General features: G+C 46.0%; 1 protein-coding gene across 4 annotated transcripts in view; it reads left to right on the top strand.

Annotated features, from left to right (window-relative positions):
• hivep2a (HIVEP zinc finger 2a) overlaps positions 1 to 19,621 on the top strand; it is a 276,998-nt gene that overhangs the window by 203,887 nt on the left and 53,490 nt on the right. The window contains exon 3 of one of the 4 annotated variants that reach the window (XM_085979231.1): positions 9,454 to 9,582. The exons of the other annotated variants lie outside the window; for them this stretch is intronic. The gene's annotated coding sequence lies outside the window, so the exon portion shown is untranslated. The remainder of the gene's footprint in view (positions 1 to 9,453; positions 9,583 to 19,621) is intronic. 4 annotated transcript variants of the gene reach the window in all.

Genomic DNA, 19,621 nt, shown 5'->3' with positions numbered 1-19,621 from the left:
AAAAAAAAATTTTTAAATACTCGCGCACAACCCTCCCATACACTGGTACAGCACAGATTTTGAAGCGGAACTCTAATGCAAATTAGCAGAAAAATAAACCGACGTGGTTGTGTTTTAGAAATAGTGTGCACGCACCGATCGAATGCACGTCCACGATAGCACAGGTTGGTCGCCTGGCAGGATTTGTACTCCGATTTCACGGCCCTGATAATTTAGGAGATTGATAGCGGAAATCCTTTCGAGGGCTGATCCCTTATGGTTGGAGGAGGAGGCAAAAAAAAATAAGAAGCTCGCTACCAATTACTGACGGGATCAGGATGTCACTCAGCGAGCTGCCACTCGGGCCATAGATCACAGAGCAGACCAGGCCACGAGCAGGCCAGTGTTTGCTGTGTTACCGTGGCAACACTTACGCCGCTCGTGCCGGATCACGCTTTCCATTGTTTAATGGCGACTTTAAGCTGCTAATTCTTAAATCACTACCTCGTCACCTCGAAAGAAAGGGAAAAAAGAAGACTTGCATTTATACAGCGCCCTTCTCGACCGCAGGACATCGCAAAGCACTTCACCCAAAACTCGGCTGATTCTCATCCTTGTTTTCAAATTCCCCCCCATGGCCTCACCCTCTCCCTATCTCTGTAACCTTCTCCAGCCCTATAACCCTCCAGGATTTCTGCGCTTCTCCTATTCTGGCCTCTTGAGCATCCCCGATTTTAATCGCTCCACCATTGACGGCCGTGCCTTCAGTTGCCGAGGCCCTAAGCTCTGGAATTCCCTCACTAAACCTCTCCGCCACTCTCCTCCTTTAAGACGCTCCTTAAAACCTGCCTCTTTCATCAAGCTTTATCTTTATGTGGCTCGGTGTCAAATGTTTTGTTTTATAGCACTCCTGTGAAGCGCCTTGGGACGTTGTACTACGTTAAAGGTGCTATATAAATGCAAGATGATGTTGTTACGACAATGGGGTAATTTTGAATTGCTATCACTGTTATAATGCAGTAAACACAGCAACTCCCACATGTATGTGGGGAAGGGTAGAGGGAGGAGAGGGAGAGATCGTTGATAAAGATTGTGATGCTTCCTGCTGTCGAATAGCCTGCCAGTGCTCATTGGCGAGGATCGTATGTGCACAATGGTCTTTGGGACAATACCAGGGCACATTTGGTGTTCATTTTGCAAATTTGGAGATCTTGCTTCAGATGCTTCATCTACCCAGACTGATAAATCACGAGGACACATCCTTAAGAGAGCCCAGTTATTAACCCCTTGCTAGCCCAGAAGACCTCCATTGCTGCCGAACTCCTCTCCAACCATGAGCCAATGTTCCGTTTAATGTCCACTGCCAATCAATCACCCTGCCTTAACCGCCAACTCCCATGTGGAACTGACTTTAAACATGCAAATCGCACCTCGGCGATCTTATCAGGGCCTGGTCTGCCATTTTAGCCTGAGCAGGGGCAGGGGGTGGGGGGGGGTGCGCAGTTTTGGCTTCCCCATTGGGGCAAACCAGCCGGGACCAGCAGCTAGTCCCAGAATAGGCCCAGCTAAGTACGTTTAAAAACATTCTTTTTCCTAGGTCCTGACAAGACAATCGTGGGCGTCTGCAATCCCCCCCCCCTCCCTCCTTTGCCCGAGTAAGTTTCTATTCCTGGAGCACTCGCCGTGTGCTGGGGACCCCACCCCCCAGGCAGCCGCTTCCCACCGGCCACTTTCGGTGAGAATTCAGGGCGCGTGCCATAGTGAGGCCCGGCCTTTAAAACCAGCCTCGTCTGTCTGCCGACACTCCCGCGAGCGATGCCGCCAGATGTCCCCAAGCGCTTTACAGCCAATAAACAGTGACTTTGGAAGTGTAGTCACTGTTGTGATGTTGGAAACGCGGCAGCCAATTTGCACACAGCAAGATCCCACAGACAGCAATGTGTTAATGAGCAGATAATAATCTCTATATTTTTTAGTGATGTTGGTGAAGGAATAAATATTGGCTGGTACACCAGGGATAACTCCCCTGCTCTTCGAAATAGTGGCCGTGGGATCTTTTACATCCACCTGAGAGGGCAGACGGGGCCTCAGTTTAACGTTTCACCTAAAAGACGGCACCTCCGACAGTGCAGCACTCCCTCAGCACTGCACTGGGAGTGTCAGTCTGGATTTTTGTGCTCAGATCCTATGGAGTGGGACTTGAACCCACAACCTTCTGACTCAGAGACGAGGGTGCTGCCCACTGAGCCCCGGCTCTCAACCCCTTGTACATCGCACGTTATAAAACGCCTGATCTCGTAAAACAGACGTACCGTGAGCAAAGTCGCAGGAGATTCAGCATTTTGCACTGTTTGTGTGCTTTTTAAAAAATGTCCCATTTTATTTACTGAAAGTGCCTGCCTTTGGGCTCAGTCTCCTGCGTGTCATGTTATCTCCTTGTTAGCCGAGGCTCCCTGGGTTTATTGCGGAACGTGCAATTACAGGAATGGATAAATCTTGTCAGATGTCATCCAACGCACACTGGAAAATGGATGGTTCCTGGCCAGGCTATCGTGCAGCAAGCTATTCGCTCTCCCTTTTTTGTTTATTCCAATAGTTTGCCCTTTTTGCAGTTAACAGCGTCTTATCTGCCCACCCACGTTCATCTGCCCTGCTGACGTGGTACTTGAGCGCTTCATTTGCACATTCTATTTTTAAGAGAGCAAATTAAGCCTTTACACCAACCACCCCTCCCCCTCCCCCCCCCCCCCCCCCTCCACACCATACCCCGATGAAATGCTCAGCAACTTCAGAAACGGTTTTGGAGACAATGATCAAGATCACAATAGCCTTTTTGAGAAAATAAAAGCAAACTTGACTTTGTTAACATGTCAGACCTATGTCACAGAGGGTAAAGTGAAACGATTGGAGGTCGGAGGGGGAGGGAATCCTGACCACAGTTCATTCGGAACTGGCGAGGCTGAGTGGCCGACTTAAAAGGGACATAAATGTCATTATTTTTCAGCAATGCTGCTTTCAGTATAGATTCAACCCGAGTGGCGTTTACCCCCTCTGAGGGGTAGCACTTATTGTCTATTGTAATATATATTGCAGAAAAGCAGAAACAACATTAATTTTTTTCTTTGTCGCCGGTGTTTGGAAATGCTGTGCGGTTCAATAGGTTCCCCTGACCTGTTATATCGGTCGTCAGAAACCTTGCAGAAATCCTCCTCGCCAGATGCTACGTAATGGAAAGCGTGTGCACATGTGCGAAAGGTAGAATGTTCGCACCCACAGAGTTATTGGACTCGGCAGCCTTGTTGGGTTGCATTAAGTACAAAACGCATTTGTTTTAACGCGTCTAAGTGTGCGTGTGTGCGAGAAGAAAATGCACGGCAGGTTGTTCTGTACCTGAAAGGAAACCTTTCAATTGATGAACACTAATCTCTTCCTGATGCCAAGTGACCTGTTCATTTTGGATTTTAGTTATTTCGGACCTCCAGCTGTTGGGATTTAAAAAAATATATATATATAATAAAGAGAGAATTTCTACAGCACCTTTCATGCACTCGGGACATCCCAAAGCACTTTACAGCCAACAAAGTACTTTTTCCAAGTGTAGTCACTGTTGTAATGTAGGAAATGCGGCAGCCAATCTGCACACAGCAAGCTCCCACAAACAGCAGTGAGATCATCTGTTTTTAGTGATGTTGATTCAGGGATAAATATTGGCCCCAGATCTCCGGGGATAGCTCCCCTGCTCCTCTTCGAAATAGTGCCGTGGGATCTTTTATGTCCACCTGACGGGACCTCGGTTTAACGTCTCACCCGAAAGACGGCACCTCCGACAGTGCAGCGCTCCCTCAGCACTGCACTGGGAGTGTCTGCCTGGATTCTGTGCTCAAGTCTCACGGAGTGGGACTTGAACCCACAAACTACCGACGCCAAGGCGAGGGTGCTACCCCCTGAGCCACGGCTGACACTCAAGTAATGTTTAAGTGGGTTTTAAAGGCAGACTCTTATATTTTTGAACAGTATTGTCACCTTCCCGAGACTCCTAGTGCCGTACACTGTGGCCAGCTGAGATTTAAAGGGTAGAAAGATGAGTGACCAGTTGTCATTGGCTCTGCCCAATTCTGCAGCAAATCCAGCTGCACCAAGGGGCACAGCGAGGGGACTTCATTCGTTCCTTGCCTGCGGGGAGTCTTTTGATCACAGCTGACATCAAAATCTCAAGAAGGGGAGGACCAAGGTTGCGTGCAGTCTTCCATTCAACATTCTCCCAACTCTAGGGTTTACATACGTCACACCCCAGCTGAGGGCACATGACATGTTCCCAAGCGCCTCACTGCTGCTTTGTCACAAAGCAATTAGTAGATTACAAGGCAGCTCTGGAGTAGTGCCGCTTCTTAATTTTCACTCCCTGCTCCCAGTGAAACATCCAGCTTCTGGGCAACACCTCTGATCTCCCTCTCCTCTCTCCCACTCTCTTGTGCTCTCTCTCTCTCGTGCACTCCTTCCCTTCTCTCTCCTTTCTTTCCCTTGCCTTGTCTCTCTTCTTCTCACTCTCCTCTCTCTCTCTCCCCTTCCATTCTCTCGCTCCTTCTCTCTTTCATTCTCTCTCCCCTTCTCCCTCTCTTTCTTCCCTTCTCCCTCTCTCTTTCTTCCCTTCTCCCTCTCTCTTTCTTCCCTTCTCCCTCTCTCTTTCTTCCCTTCTCCCTCTCTTTCTTCCCTTCTCCCTCTCCTCCTTCCCTTTTTTCCTTCTGTCTTTCCTGCTCACCTTCCCGTCTCTCAATCTCTCTCCCTCTCTAACTTGTTCAGTATCCTCTCTGCTCAGTCTCTCTCTCTCAATTTGTCACGAGTCTTTTATCCTGCTACAATGGTACAGCAGTTCCTGGATACAAGAATGCGTTGGTTGGGCCCTGATTTTAACTCCAAGTGGATTCCCCGCTCAGGCCTGAGTTAAAATTACAGTCGGGTCTCAATGATGTCGTCGGGCTGCAAAATGCATATGTAGAGAAGGACCCCGTTAGCTCTGGGCGGCTGTCCTTGCCGCCTGCTCAGGAGAGCGGGTTAAAATTGCTGATGTTGCGATCATGGCGGCTTTCGGACAGGTAAGAGCCAGGTTTCTGCTGAGCGAGTAGGGTTAAAATTGCCCCCGTACATGTTTGTCCTGCCTGCAGCTAAAAGAGATCATCGCAAAGAGGAGTGGGACTAATTGGATCGCTCTTTCAAAGAGCCGGCACAGGCACGATGGGCCGAATGGCCTCCTTCTGTGCTGTATGATTCTACTTCTCTGCTCTTCCGGTTACATAGAAGATAGGAGCAGGAGTAGGGCATTCGGCCCCTCGAGCCTGCTCCGCCATTCAATGCGATCATGGCTGATCATCCAAATTCAGTACCCGGTCCCTGCTTTCTCCCCATATCCCTTGATCCCTTTAGCCTTAAGAAATATATCTAACTCCTTCTTGAATATATTTAATGAATATCTGGACATCTGGAATAAATGTCTGGACATTTGGATGGTTCTTGTCCAGTTTGGCTCTCCTATTGTTCGGGAGGGTGTCGGGATGTGGTTTGTTGGTAACTGGACACTTTTTTAGTAATTACCGTACAGGTACGGCCGTGCAGTGGTTATGCCATGTAGACCTGGACTAAAAATCTAGCGAACGTGAGCTTCAAATCTCACCCTGCAATTTCGAATTCAGTTTAGAAAATCTGGAAATAGAGCTGTTGAAAGTGGCCTGAAGCTGCCAACTTTCATTAAAAACCCGATTGTTTGCGCCCGATCCCATCACTTCGGTTAAAATTGCTCCTCTGAGGTGTCTGAAATGGCAGGGTGTTCCACTTCCCCAGCACTAACCTCCTTCACTCGATGAATACAAAGGTATCATTTGTACCCGAGTAAACTTCATTGGGAGCAGCTGTACGACGTTACTGCTGCCCTGTGTGATGTCACGTCTGTGGAAATATGTAAATGACGTACCGGTGGAAAGTAATCACGAGCGTTGAAAGACTTGTGATCTTTCAGGCGATCTATTCTGTGGTTCTCTTTTTTTTCCGTCAGTCTGCAATATCTCGACCTGCCTGACTGCCAAGGGTCATGACGGGTGACGATCAGTAATACAGGCAGCCCTCCGACCTCAAGTTAGCAACCCGCTGAGTGAGCTTGGTCACGACTGAGCGTCTAGTGAAAGAGGGGCGGGGGGGGTGGAAAACTGACATGTACGCTGTCTGGTTTTCATTTAGCCAGCATTTTTCTAGAGTACGAAATATACTTGAAGGTCTTGTTATTCCGTGTAGTTATTCTTGATATAATTGTGGCTGCCTACTCCACTTTGGAATGGCAGTTAAGAGCCAACCACGTTGGTGGAGGGACTGGAGTCACGTGTAGGCCTGGCTGGGAAAGGACGCCGGGTTTCCTAACCCAAAGGTCATTTTTACCGACGCCAGCTTTTTATTTCCCACATTATTATTTAAAAAAAAAACTGAATTCAAATACTCAGAGTGCCGCGGTGGGATTTGAACTGGAATTACTCGCCCGTGACAATGTCCTAGAAGATAGGAGCAGGAGTAGGCCATTCGGCCCCTCGAGCCTGCTCCGCCATTTAATGAGATCATGGCTGATCATCCAAATTCAGTACCCTGTCCCTACCTTCTCCCCATATCCCTTGATCCCTTTAGCCTTAAGAAATATATCTAACTCCTTCTTGAATATATTTAATGAATTGAATATATTTAATGTCCTGCCCCACTGGCCTAGGTCGCCCCACCTGCCCCCTTGTCGCTATTCAGTAGGTCGGCCTGAGGGAGATGCCCTTTCAGTTGAGAATAAGCAGTTTGACCACAAAGAAGCACTTTTTCAGATAATGAGTCAGCGTAGATCACATACGGATTCCCCACCCTAGTGGAGAGTCTGACGTTTACCTTCACTGGTAACCCACACACCATAACTGATTAAATCCTGCAACGCCAGACAGATTATAACAGCTGCAAAGCGCCATGAATCTTCCAGTATAATGCACACTGCCTGCTTTAGGGCACAAACTATAGGAAAACCTTTACTTTTAAATAACACAGATTTCTTTTTTCTGTGGGGGTTGATGTAAATTTAAAACATAGACTTTTATGGTTTACGGTTTTAATTGGGGTTATCTAGATACCGTCCGACTCCAATTCTGGCCTCTTGCGCATCCCCCGATTTCCTTTGCAACACCTTTGGTGGCCGTGCCTTCAGCTGCCGAGGCCCTGAGCTCTGGAATTCCCTCCCTAAACCTCTCCGCCTCTCTCTCCTCCTTTAAAACGCTCCTTTAAAATCTATCTCTTTGATCAAACATTTGATCACCCATCCTAATATCTCCTTATGCAGCTCGGTGTCAAAGTTTGTCTGGTTTAAACTCCTGTGAATCACCTTGGGGTGTTTTACTACATTAAAGGCGCTATGCAAATGCAAGTTGTTGTTGTGAGTGGGTGCTTCACCTCCAGGGCAGAGGTTCGTAGAATGACATCGAATTTACATTCGGTCCAACTGGTCCGTGCCGGTGTTTATGCTCCACACGATCCTCCCCCCACCTCTCTTCATCGAACTCTATCAGCATATTCTATTCCTTTCTCCCTCGTGTGTTTATCTAGTTTCCCCTTAAATGCATCTATGCGATTCGCCTCAATCACTCCCTGTGGTAGCGCGTTCCACGTTCTCACCACTCTCTGGGTAAAGAGGTTTCTCCTGAATTCCCTGTTGGATTTATTGGCGACTATCTTATATTGATGGCCCCTAGTTTTGGACTCCCTCCACAAGTGGAAGCATCTTCTCTACGCCTACCCTATCGAAACTTTTCATGATTTTAAAGACCTCGATCAGGTCACCCTTCAGCCTTCTCTTTCCTAGAGAAACGAGCCCCAGCCTGTTCAGTCTTTCCTGATGGGCATAACCGTTCCGCCAGGCGCTGCCTGGTTTCTCCTGCTGCTCCCCTTCAGAGAAACGCTAAATTATATCAAAGCTGGAGAACATCTATCTGAACTCGCGCACCCGCCTTATTCATCCTTGATCACTTAGCCTAACATTAGCCGTGATTTCCGCAACTGGGGAGCCAATCGTTTCCACACAGCTCCCTTAAATGATTTTGATAAATTATTATCTGGAACCGTTGTGCGTCACTCAATGGATCAGTCCTCATTTCCTGGTAGGTCATTAGGCAAGCTCAAATATTTTTATCTGCAACATTTGGCTTCTGACTTGTGCCCTCGCAGCCTCTCTGCTTTTCTTTCACATGATGCTTACCAAGAAACCAGGAAGTTTGACGGTACGACTGAGTGTTCTGGTTTTAATATATCGTACTGCAGCAGGAAATATAGAATTTGATTTGCCAGTTTAGGCATCTTGCCAAGGAGCATCCAATTCAATTATTTTTGTTGAAAGGAAGAATTTGATTACTGCACCTGGCATCTTGCCAAGAGCATCTAATTGCACTCTTCGTTTCTGAAGATGTACTGTATATTTCACTTAATAAATTATGTTACGTTTACCCAAAGCTTAAAAGTTTAATGTACACAGATATTTAGGTTATTTGTGTCATCTGTAAGTTTTTTTTAATATGTATTCAAGCTTATTAAATTTTTTTTAGTGTGCGTAATCGATAATAGCTTTCAACAGCGGATGGGACCTAAAGGAACATCAGTATAAAATATTAATGTTTACACCCTTTTATTCCATAATGCTGCACTGGTTCATAGAATCTTACAGCAGAGAAGGAGGCTGTTCGGCCCATCGTGCCTGTGCCGGCTCTTTGGTGGAGCTGTCCAATGAGCCCCGCTCTTTCCCCACAGCCCTGCACATTTTTCCCCTTCGAGTATTGATTTTGAAAGTTATTACGGAATCTGCTTCCTCCGCCCTTTCAGACAGCGCATTCCAGATCACAGCAGCTTGCTCTGTGAAAATATTTTTTCCTCATGTCTGGTTCTTTTGCCAATTACCTTTTAAATCTGTGTCCTCCGATTACCGACCCTTCTGTTACGGGAAACAGTTTCTCCTTATTTACTCTATCGAAACCCCTCATGATTTCAAACACCTCGATCAGATCTCCCCTTAACCTTATCTGCTCCAAGGAGAACAATCCCAGCGTCTCCAGTCTCTCCATGTAACTGAAGTCTTTCAGCCCTGGGACCATTCTAGTAAATCTCCTCTATACCTTCTCCAAGGCCTTGACATCCTTCCAAAAGTGTGATGCGCAGAATTGGACAAAGCTGGGACCCAACCAGTGTTTTATAAAAGTTTAGCATAACTTCCTTGATTTTGTACCCTATTCCTCTATTTATAAAGCCTAGGATCCCGTGTGCCTTTTAAACAGCCCTCTCAAAGTGCTGTTTGCTCCCCTCAACATCTTTCCCTCGTCACTTCTCTCTCTCCGCTGGTTAAAAACCACCTTCAGAACCTCCTCTTGGTGTTTTTGCCCCCTTCTGACTGTCTTTCTTTTCTCTTACCTTCACCTTGTCCAGGACACACGACCCAGTGGGCACAGCATGCGCTCGAAGGGGGATAAATTCAGAACTAATCTGCGGAAACGATATTACAATGAGTGAATGGACAATCTATGGAACAGGCTCCCTGGGGAGACGGTGGAAGCAGTCAGTATCGTTTTCCAAAATTGCAAATTTGTTAGATCTCTCTCAGAAAATAATATTTTCAGATACATGCGAGGGTATACCATCAGGAAAGGATGAACAGGCTGGGTCTCTTTTCTCAGGAGGCTGAGGGGTGACCTAATGGAGGTCTATAAAATTATGAAAGGTTTTGATAGAGTGAATACAGAGAGAGTGTTTCCACTTGTGGGGAAGAGCAAAACTAGAGGCCATCAATATAAGATAGTCACCAAGAAATCCAATAGTGAATTCAGAAGAAACTTCTTTACCCAGAGAGTGGTGAGAATGTGGAACTCGCTACCACAGGGAGTGGTTGAAGTGAATAGTATCGATGCATTTAAGGGGAGGCTAGACAAGCATATGAGGGAGAAGGGAATAGAGGGTTATGCTGATAGAGTTAGATGAGGAAAGACGGGAGGAGGCTCGAGGGGAGCATAAACACCGGCATGGACTGGTTGGGCCGAATGGCCTGTTTCGGTGCCGTATATCCGATGTAATCCTATGTAATATGAGTAATTTGAGACATGAGTTGTGGTGAGTGTAGCGAGCTCAGGAGGAACAGGTGACTTTGGACCTCTGATATGCTCGAACATATTAACATCGAGAGGGAGGAGGTATTGGCGGTTTTAGCTGGCCTAAAAATGGATAAATCCCCAGGCCCGGATGAAATGTATCCCAGGCTGCTGTGTGAGGCAAAGGAGGAGATTGCGGGGGCTCTAACACATATATTCAGGACCTCTCTGGCCACAGGGGATGTGCCAGAGGACTGGAGAACCGCTAATGTAGTACCATTATTCAAGAAGGGTAGTAGGGAAAAACCAGGGAACTACAGGCCAGTGAGCCTAACATCAGTGGTAGGAAAATTATTGGAAAAAATCCTGAGGGACAAAATTTGTCTCCACTTGGAGAGGCAAGGATTAATCAGGGATAGTCAACATGGCTTTGTCAAGGGAAAATCATGTCTGACTAATTTGATTGAATTTTTTGAGGGGGTGACTAGGTGTGTGGATGAGGGTAACGCAGTGGATGTGGTATACATGGATTTCAGTAAGGCCTTCGATAAAGTCCCGCACAGGAGACTGGTCAAGAAGGTAAGAGCCCATGGAATCCAGGGTGCCTTGGCACATTGGATACAAAACTGGCTTAGTGGCAGAAGGCAGAGGGTGATGGTCGAAGGTTGTTTTTGTGACTGGAAGCCTGTGGCCAGTGGGGTACCACAGGGATCGGTGCTGGGTCCCTTGTTGTTTGTGGTCTACATTAATGACTTGGATATGTATGTAAAGGGTATGATCAGTAAGTTCGCAGATGATACAAAAATTGGTAGGGTGGTAAATAGCGAGGAGGGTAGCCTCAGTCTGCAGGACGATATAGATGGGTTGGTCAGATGGGCGGAACAGTGGCAAATGGAATTTAACCCGGAAAAGTGCGAGGTGATGCACTTTGGGGGGACTAACAAGGCAAAGGAATACACAATGAATGGAAAGACCCTAGGCAAGACGGAGGGTCAGAGGGATCTGGGTGTGCAAGTACACAGATCCCTGAAGGCGGCGGAACAGGTGGATAAGGTGGTAAAAAAGGCATATGGGATACTTGCCTTCATTAGCCGAGGCATTGAATATAAGAGCAAGGAGGTTATGATGGAGCTGTATAAAACACTGGTTAGGCCACAGCTGGAATACTGTGTGCAGTTCTGGTCGCCACACTACAGGAAGGATGTGATCGCGTTAGAGAGGGTGCAGAGGAGGTTCACCAGGATGTTACCAGGGCTGGAGCGCTTCAGCTATGAAGAGAGACTGGGCAGATTGGGTTTGTTTTCCTTGGAGCAGAGGAGGCTGAGGGGGGACATGATTGAGGTGTACAAAATTATGAGGGGCATAGATAGGATGGATGCTGAGGAGCTTTTTCCCTTAGTAGAGGGGTCAATAACTAGGGGGCATAGATTCAAGGTAAAGGGCGGGAGGTTTAGAGGGGATTTGAGAAAGAACTTTTTCACCCAGAGGGTGGTTGGAGTCTGGAACTCACTGCCTGAAAGGGTTGTGGAGGCAGAAACCCTCACAACATTTAAGAAGCATTTGGATGAGCACTTGAAATGCCATAGCATACAAGGCTACGGGCCAAATGCTGGAATATGGGATTAGATTAGACAGGGCTTGATGGCCGGCGCGGACACGATGGGCTGAAGGGCCTCTATCCGTGCTGTATTACTCTATGACTCTATGACTCTGGTTCCCAAAGCTCTCCACCACTGGGGGTTTTCCTCACCTCATGTCTGGATCTGTTGTAGACTCATTGATAGTGATTGATCGCTGTGATTAGTCAACAACTCCATTATCGCTGGATACCAGGGTGGTAGAAGGAGAACTCAATGTCACTGTTGAAGTGCAGGAAAGGATAGAGCTAGTTTGCGCACAGCAAGGACCCCAAATAATCTGTTTAGTGGTGTTGATTGAGGGATAAATATTGGCCAGGACACCAGGGAGAACTTCTTTGCTCCTCTTCAAATATCGTTTAGGACCACCTGAGAGAGCAGACGGGGCCTCGGTTTAACGTCTCATCTGAAAGACGGCGCCTCCGACAGTGCAGCACTCCCTCAGCCCTGCACTGGGAGTGTCAGCCTAGATTTTTTTGCGCTCAAGGTTCCGGAGCGGGACCTGAACCCACGGCCTTCTGTCCCCGAATGATAGCCAAGGCTGACACAGATGGAATATTGACTACATTTAAATTATCCCGCAGTGCTATTTGTCTCAGTTGTAATGTTCTGATTTCATCTTCAGTTCAGGATTTGAGGAGGAAATGTTAACAATGAAAACTTCCCGTCTTTTGAAAGCGTTTCTTTTGACTTGAGCAAAACTGGGCTCCGTACAACATTAACCTAGATTCTGCTCTCGAGCGCTATCTTTTGTATTTATTTTTGGATTTGGATAGAAAGTTTCACACTTGTGTGATGCTCTGTGAATGAAGTAACGCACAGAGCAGATGGAACACAGCAGGAAATATTAGTGAAATTAGAAAATAATTATCAGTCATTAACAGGATAAAACCTAAATTTGCAATAAAGCATAGCTCCATGCTGTACTGAGAGCTTGTACATCACTCCAACCGGCCTGACGATAGCATTAACCAGAGACATTAACCATGCATAACAATTTATAACCGTGTCTAACAAGTTATAACCAGAGATATTACAAATCACTGGTTTGGCCTCAGCTCGCGTATTGTATTAAATTCTGGGCACCACACTTTAGGAAGACTGTCAAGGCCTTGGAGAGGGTGCAGAAGAGATTTACTAGAATGGCACCAGGGATGAGGGACTTCAGTTATGTGGAGAAGGCGGGGTTGTTCTCTTTAGAGCAGAGAAGGTTAAGGGGAAATTTGATAGAGGTGTTCACAATTATGAATGGTTTTGCAGCAGTAAATAAGGAGAAACTGTTTCTACTGGCAGGAGGGTCGGTAACCAGAGGACACAGATATAACAACAACAACAACTTGTATTTGTACAGCGCCTTTAACGTAGTAAAACGTCCCAAGGGGCTGCACAGGAGTATTATAAGACAAAAAATTTGACATCGAGCCACATGAGAAATTAGGCCACATGACCAAAAGCTTGGTCAAAGAAGTAGGTTTTAAGGAGCATCTTAAAGGAGGAAAGAGAGGTAGCGAGGCGGAGAGGTTTAGGCAGGGAATTCCAGAGCTTAGGGCCCAGGCAGCTGAAGGCACGGCCACCAATGGTTGAGCGATTATAATCAGGGATGCTCAAGAGGGCAGAATTAGAGGAGCGCAGATATCTCGGGGTTGAGGGACTGAAAGAGGTTACAGAGATAGGGAAGGGGCGAGGCCGTGGAGGGATTTGAAAACAAGGATGAGAATTTTGAAATCGAGGTATTGCTTAACTGGGAGCCAATGTAGGTCAGCGAGCACAGGGGTGATGGGCAAACGGGACTTGGTGCGAGTTAGGACACGGGCAGCCGAGTTTACGTAGGGTGGAATGTGGGAAGCCAGCCAGGAGTGCATTGGAATAGTCAAGTCTAGAGGTAACAAAGGCATGGATGAGGGTTTCAGCAGTGGATGAGCTGAGGCAAGGGCGGACACCGGCGATGTTATGGAGGTGGAAATAGGCGTTCTTAGTTATGCTGCGGATGTGTGGTCAGAAGCTCATTTTAGGATCAAATATGACACCAAGGTTGCGAATATATAAGGTGATTGGCAAAAGAACCAAAGGCGAAGTGAGGAACCATTTTTTACATAGCAAGTTATTGCGATCTGGAATGAGTTGCCTGAAAGGGTGGAGGAAGCAGATTCAATAGCAGCTTTCAGAAGGAAATTGAATGGGCCAGAAATTCGGGTCGGAGGCTTCCCATGGGTGCAAGCCCCCGACCTGCACTTACCTAGCGCGCCGGCCGTTGAGCTGTGGGCCCGCGTGGGATTCCGATCCTGGGCCTCCTCCAACTGCCGGCGCGCAGTGCTTGCGTATCCCAGGGGCGCAGTTAGTTCGAAGCGTCCCCTGGGATCACGTGGGCCGTGGAGAGCCAATGGTAGCGGGGAATCTCTATTCATAGATTTGACAGGGAGAGCTCAAATCTATGAATAGAGTTCAGCCCCAAAACATAACTAAAACTTCAAATAATTTTTTTAAAAAACATCACATTTTTCAAATAACTATAAATTACATAAAATAACTATTTTAAACAATAATTTAAATTTTTGAAAAAATTAATTAAATTTTCTAATGGGGCTAAAAAATAAACTTACCTTTCTTTAAAGTATTTAAAAATAATAAACCTGTGGAACAAATGTTTTAATTTTACTTAATTCACCACTTACCTTGTTAAAAGCAGGCCTTGCGACTGCTTTTTAAAAGCGTAGCTGCTGGAGACTTACCCTCCCGGAGAAACCTGCAAAAAAAATGGAAGTTCCAGGCGTACGCGCTGCCTCTCCGGCGCACGTGTTCGACCTGTGAACCCCTTCCTTTAAGGGAACGGAAGTGTCGGTTTCCTGCGCATGCGCAGTGCGTACATGAAACCGGCACTTTCGTTGGGCCTACGTGTGAGTACCCAGCGCGTACTCACCCGTGGGGACCCGAATTTCTGGCCCAAATTAATAAATACTTGAATGGAAAAAAATTGCAGGGTTATGGGGAAGGAGCAGGGGAGCGGGACCAGTCGGAGATATTGGGACAGGTGGCCAAATGCTTGGTCAAAGAGGTAGGTTTTAAGGAGCATCTGAAAGGAGGAGGGAGAGGTAGCGAAGGCGGAGAGGTTTAGGGAGGGAATTTCAAAGTTTAAGGCATGGCCGCCAATGGTGGAGCGATTAAAATCAAGAGGTCAGAATTGGAGGAGATCTTGGCGGGTAATCAACAAAGCCAACAGAATTTTTGAAAAGGACTTGCATTTCTATCACGCCTTCCACAGCCTCGGGACGTCACGAAGCGCTTTACAGCCAATGAAGTACTTTTGAAGTGTAGTCGCTGTTGTGATGCAGGAAACGCTGAACGACACAGCCAAAGCAGTAGAGTTCGGAGAAGGTTGTGATTAAATGTTATCGTGCTCCAGTCAGCCCACACTGGTCACCATTCAAGTGCGGGGGTCAGTGTCGAGAAGAGCCAGGACACTGGTCCCTAATACCATCTCTCTTGAGTTACGGGGGAAGACTATAGAAACCTGTACTCTTCATCTTGGAAAGGAGGCGTCCGAGAGGTGAGGTTATAGAGGGGTATAAGGTTGTTAAGGGAATAGAAAAAAAATAAAACTGGGATATTACTTTGCTAAATTACGACAGTGGGACAAACTAGTAAAACAACGATTTGGGATTGATATCAGGAAATTCTTCATGCAATGTGATCACTGAGTGGAATCAACTACCAGATAGAGAAGTGGAGGCAAAAAAACCTGGAATCACTTAAGTAAACCATTGATGATACAATGGGGATAGTTCAGGATCTTTCTCTTTGATTGATTTAAGATGGGCCGAATGTCCTTCCTCACCTCTAATTATCTTGTAGTCCACGGTGTGTTCACCTGGTCCTGGTGTCCCAATAACTAACGTTAATGTACACCAGAGCTTTCTGAGCCAGATCGAGTGGATCTGGAATTAGCCCACTGTCGTATTTTTACGTAGACTGGTGTGATGAATCCATTTCTAATTCCTTCCACATTCCCTCCAAATTTGTTCTTTCAAGAATGCTTCATAGATAACAGGAAAACAATGCATTGGCCGTTTTATACAACTAACCACAACTCCGTTTATCCTCATCTAAACTTTGTGTAAGTTCTGGTCACCCTTTCGATGTTACTGAATCTTTCCTCTCTTCCTTGCCGTTTCCCTCCTTTAACTCGTAGGGATGTCCTCCCGTTGCAAGTTCGGACAGTCCTTTAATGGGAGAAAAATACTTGCACTTGATCATACTGAAATGTCTCAAAACATGTCGGAGTGGAGTTATTTTGAGGCAGTTAGGAACAGGAGGAGGCCATTCAGCACCTCGAGCCTGTTCTGCCATTCAGTTAGATCACGGCTGATCTGTATCTTAACTCCATCTACCCGCCTTGGTTCTGTAACCCTTAATACCCCTTTGCCTAACAAAAATCTGTCAATCTCAGTTGTGAGATTTTCAATTGACCCCCAGCCTGAACAGCTTTTTGGGGGAGAGAGTTCCAGATTTCCAACTACCCTTTGTGTGAAGAAGTGCTTCCTGACATCACCCCTGAACAGCCTAGCTCTAATTTTAAGGTTGTTCTGGATTCCCCAGTGGTCGCTGCATCGGGAAAAAAAATCATTGTGTGATTTGCTTTAAGACATTCTAAGACTTAATAAAATATATCCAACTCTCGAGTCTTTCATGTTAAAATTCTGAGATTGGGGAAATATTAATACTGTGTTTGCATTACAGATTGTTTGCAATTTATACTGGGAGTAGGGATTTAGAGTGCAACACACTACTAACGTTAGAAAGAGAGACTTGCATTTCTATAGCGCCTTTCGCGACCACCGGACATCCCAAAGTGCTTTACAGCCAATGAAGTACTTTGTGAAGTGCAGTCACTGTTGTAATGTAGGAAACACGGCAGCCAGATTGTGTACAGCAAACTCCCACAAACAGCAATGTGATAATGACCAGATAATCTGTTTTTGTTATTTTGATTGAGGGAAAAATATCGGCCAGGAACCAGCTACTGATGAGCCCACTGTAACATTGCTGGGTTGGTCCGTACCACCATTATCTCATTGAGTACCGCTTCCTTCCATTCAGAGCACAGCCTTTCCCCGGTCATATTGAACAGGACTGAATGGCGAGTGCTTTGGCACTGACACAGGGTGAGATGCTACTCCCTATCTCTGGAGGCAAGCGTCACTTCTGGAATCCCGAGGGCTCCAGGGCTTAAAGGGTTAAATTATGAAGGCAGGTTACATAGATTAGGCTTATATTCCTCGAGTTCCTTGAATATTATGGGAATCAAGGGATACGGGGATAGTTCAGGAAAGAGGAGTTGAGGTCGAAGATCAGCCATGATCTTATTGAATGGCGGAGCAGGCTCGAAGGGGCAAATGGCCGACTCCAGCTCCTATTTCTTATGGTTTGAGTATAGAAGATAAAGGGTGATCTAATTGAGGTGTTTAGGATGATTAAAGGAGTTGATAGGGTAGATAGAGAAAAACTATTTCCTCTGGTGGGAGGAAGTCCAGAACAAGGGGGCATAACTTTCAAATTAGAGCCAGGCCGTTCAGGGGTGCTGTCAGGAAGCACCTCCTCACACAAAGGGTAGAGGAAATCTGGAACTCGCTCCCCCAAAAGGCAGTTGAGGCTGGGGTCAATTGAAAATTTCATAACTGAGATTGACAGATTTTTGTTAGGCAAAGGGTATCAAGGGTTACGGAACCAAGGCGGGTAAATGGAGTTAAGATACAGATCGGCCATGATCTATTTGAGTGGCGGAACAGGCTTGAGGGGCTGAATGGCCTCCCCCTGTTCCTAGGTGCCCGTGTACTGTACACTATCTCTCTTATTACATTGCTGCCTTGCGGCACAGCCCTGTCTTTCCAAAGGCAGGAACTGCATTTGGAGGCAGGGATGAAATGTAAATGAGACTTTTAAATGCAAACAATCTGACGACTTGTTTTGGTAGGTGAAACCAGCGTTCAAACATGTTGAGCTGTTGCCCGAAGGGTTTCTGTGTTTTAACTTTGACCTCGGTTAAATGCTTCCTTTATCATGCAGTTCCTCAAATTCCAATGGTGCCTATTCAACACTTCTTTTGTTGTGGAATTCCTTGAACACTGCTGTTTCGTCTCTGGTGGTTCCCCCTCACTTCCTCAGAGATATAAAAACTGCAAACGCTGAATATATGAAATAAAAACAACAAATGCTGGGTATACAAAGTGACAGGGTAACACAAAGAATTCGACCCAACACAATCGTCGCTAAGCAAAAGGAAAAATATCTGTCATATTGGGCAGAAACAACAAAAACCCAAAGCAAACTCAATTGCTACTTGGCCCTAAACAGACAATACAACATAGCTGATTACCTGACCATGGTAAAGGATAACAAACTGAAAAGAACCTTGACAAGGTACAGACTTAGCGAACATAGCCTAGCGATCGAAAAAGGCAGACACAGGCAGACCAGGCTGCCAAGAGAAGACAGGATATGCTCTCACTGCAGTCAGGGAGTAGTTGAGACAGAGATGCACTTCCTCACAGCCTGTGGAAAATATCAGGGCATCAGAGAGAATTTCTATCAAAAATTCTCACAAATATGCCCTGAATTCAGAAATCTGACTGACAACCAAAAACTCCCATTCCTACTGGGGGAGGAGAGAAGCTGTGTAACACTGGCGGCACACTATGTTACAGCTTGCCATGAACAGAGGGACAACCAGTAAACTAAGACAAGAGTATATATAAACAAAGCGAAAATATATTTATAAACTCAGGGATATACCTGTTTATACACTGTATGAATGGAACCGCGTTTATGTGTTCAACCATAAATGTATTTTGATGCTTTGGCAACATAAGATGTACCTTATCATGCCAATAAAGCGATTTGTATTGTATTGTATTGTATACACAGCAGGGCTACCAGTATTTGTAAAGGGTAAAGACAGACTAACATTTCAGGTGTAGAAAGACAGACTTGCATTTCTATAGCACCTTTCACGACCACCGGATGACCCAAAGCACTTTACAAGCTAATTAAGTACTTTTTGAAGTGTGGTCACTATTGTAATGTAGGAAATGTAGCAGCCAATTTGTGCACAGCAAGCTCCCACAAACAGTAATGTGATAATGACCCAGATAATCTGTTTTTAGTGATGTTGATTGAGGCATAAATATTGGCCAGGGCACCGGGGATAACTCCCCTGCTCTTCTTCGAAATACAGTAGTGCCATGGGATCTTTTACGTCCACCTGAGAGAGCAGACGAGGCCTCGGTTTAACGTCTCATCCGAAAGACGGCACCTCCGATAGTGCAGCCCTCCCCCAGCACTGCACTGGAGTGTCGGCCTAGATTTTTTGTGTTCTAATCTCTGGAGTGGAGTTGATTTATCATCCATACGTTAGAGACTTTGAGGTGGCCTAATTGAAGTTTTCAAGATTCCAAAGCGAATGTTAAATGTGATGAAGGTTTCAAATACCAAAGATCATAAGTTTAAAAATAAGGAAGCTAGGAGTAGAAGGGGAAATCAGATGGATGCGTTCCTGCAGGTTTCATCACATGACCGACCTCCAGTCTCCAATTCAGATTGCTGTAGGGAGATGTCCTTGTATAAGCAATTCGAGATATGTTACTGGAGCGAGAAAGGGATTGGGGAATGGGTTGAGAAGGCAGGTAAGTGGGATTGACCTATCAAGAAGGGATAGTCTTGTTTGGGCCTGATGCTGAAGGAGATCATGGGTATTTCTATCACACCCAACCTACTACAGTGGAGCTGCTGTTGACCTTTGGATAAGGACAGAGAGAGCTTATCAAATGCTGTCTAAGGTGATTGTAAACTACTGGATCTATGGAAATGGAGCAACAGGGAAGG

The sequence above is a fragment of the Somniosus microcephalus genome, chromosome 3, assembly GCF_052327205.1.
Source record: "Somniosus microcephalus isolate GS21.2 chromosome 3, FLI_Smic_1.0, whole genome shotgun sequence".
Lineage (NCBI taxonomy): Eukaryota > Metazoa > Chordata > Chondrichthyes > Squaliformes > Somniosidae > Somniosus > Somniosus microcephalus.
The sequence above is the reverse complement of the archived record's forward strand: the minus strand, read 5'-3'. Positions and strand labels throughout refer to the sequence as shown.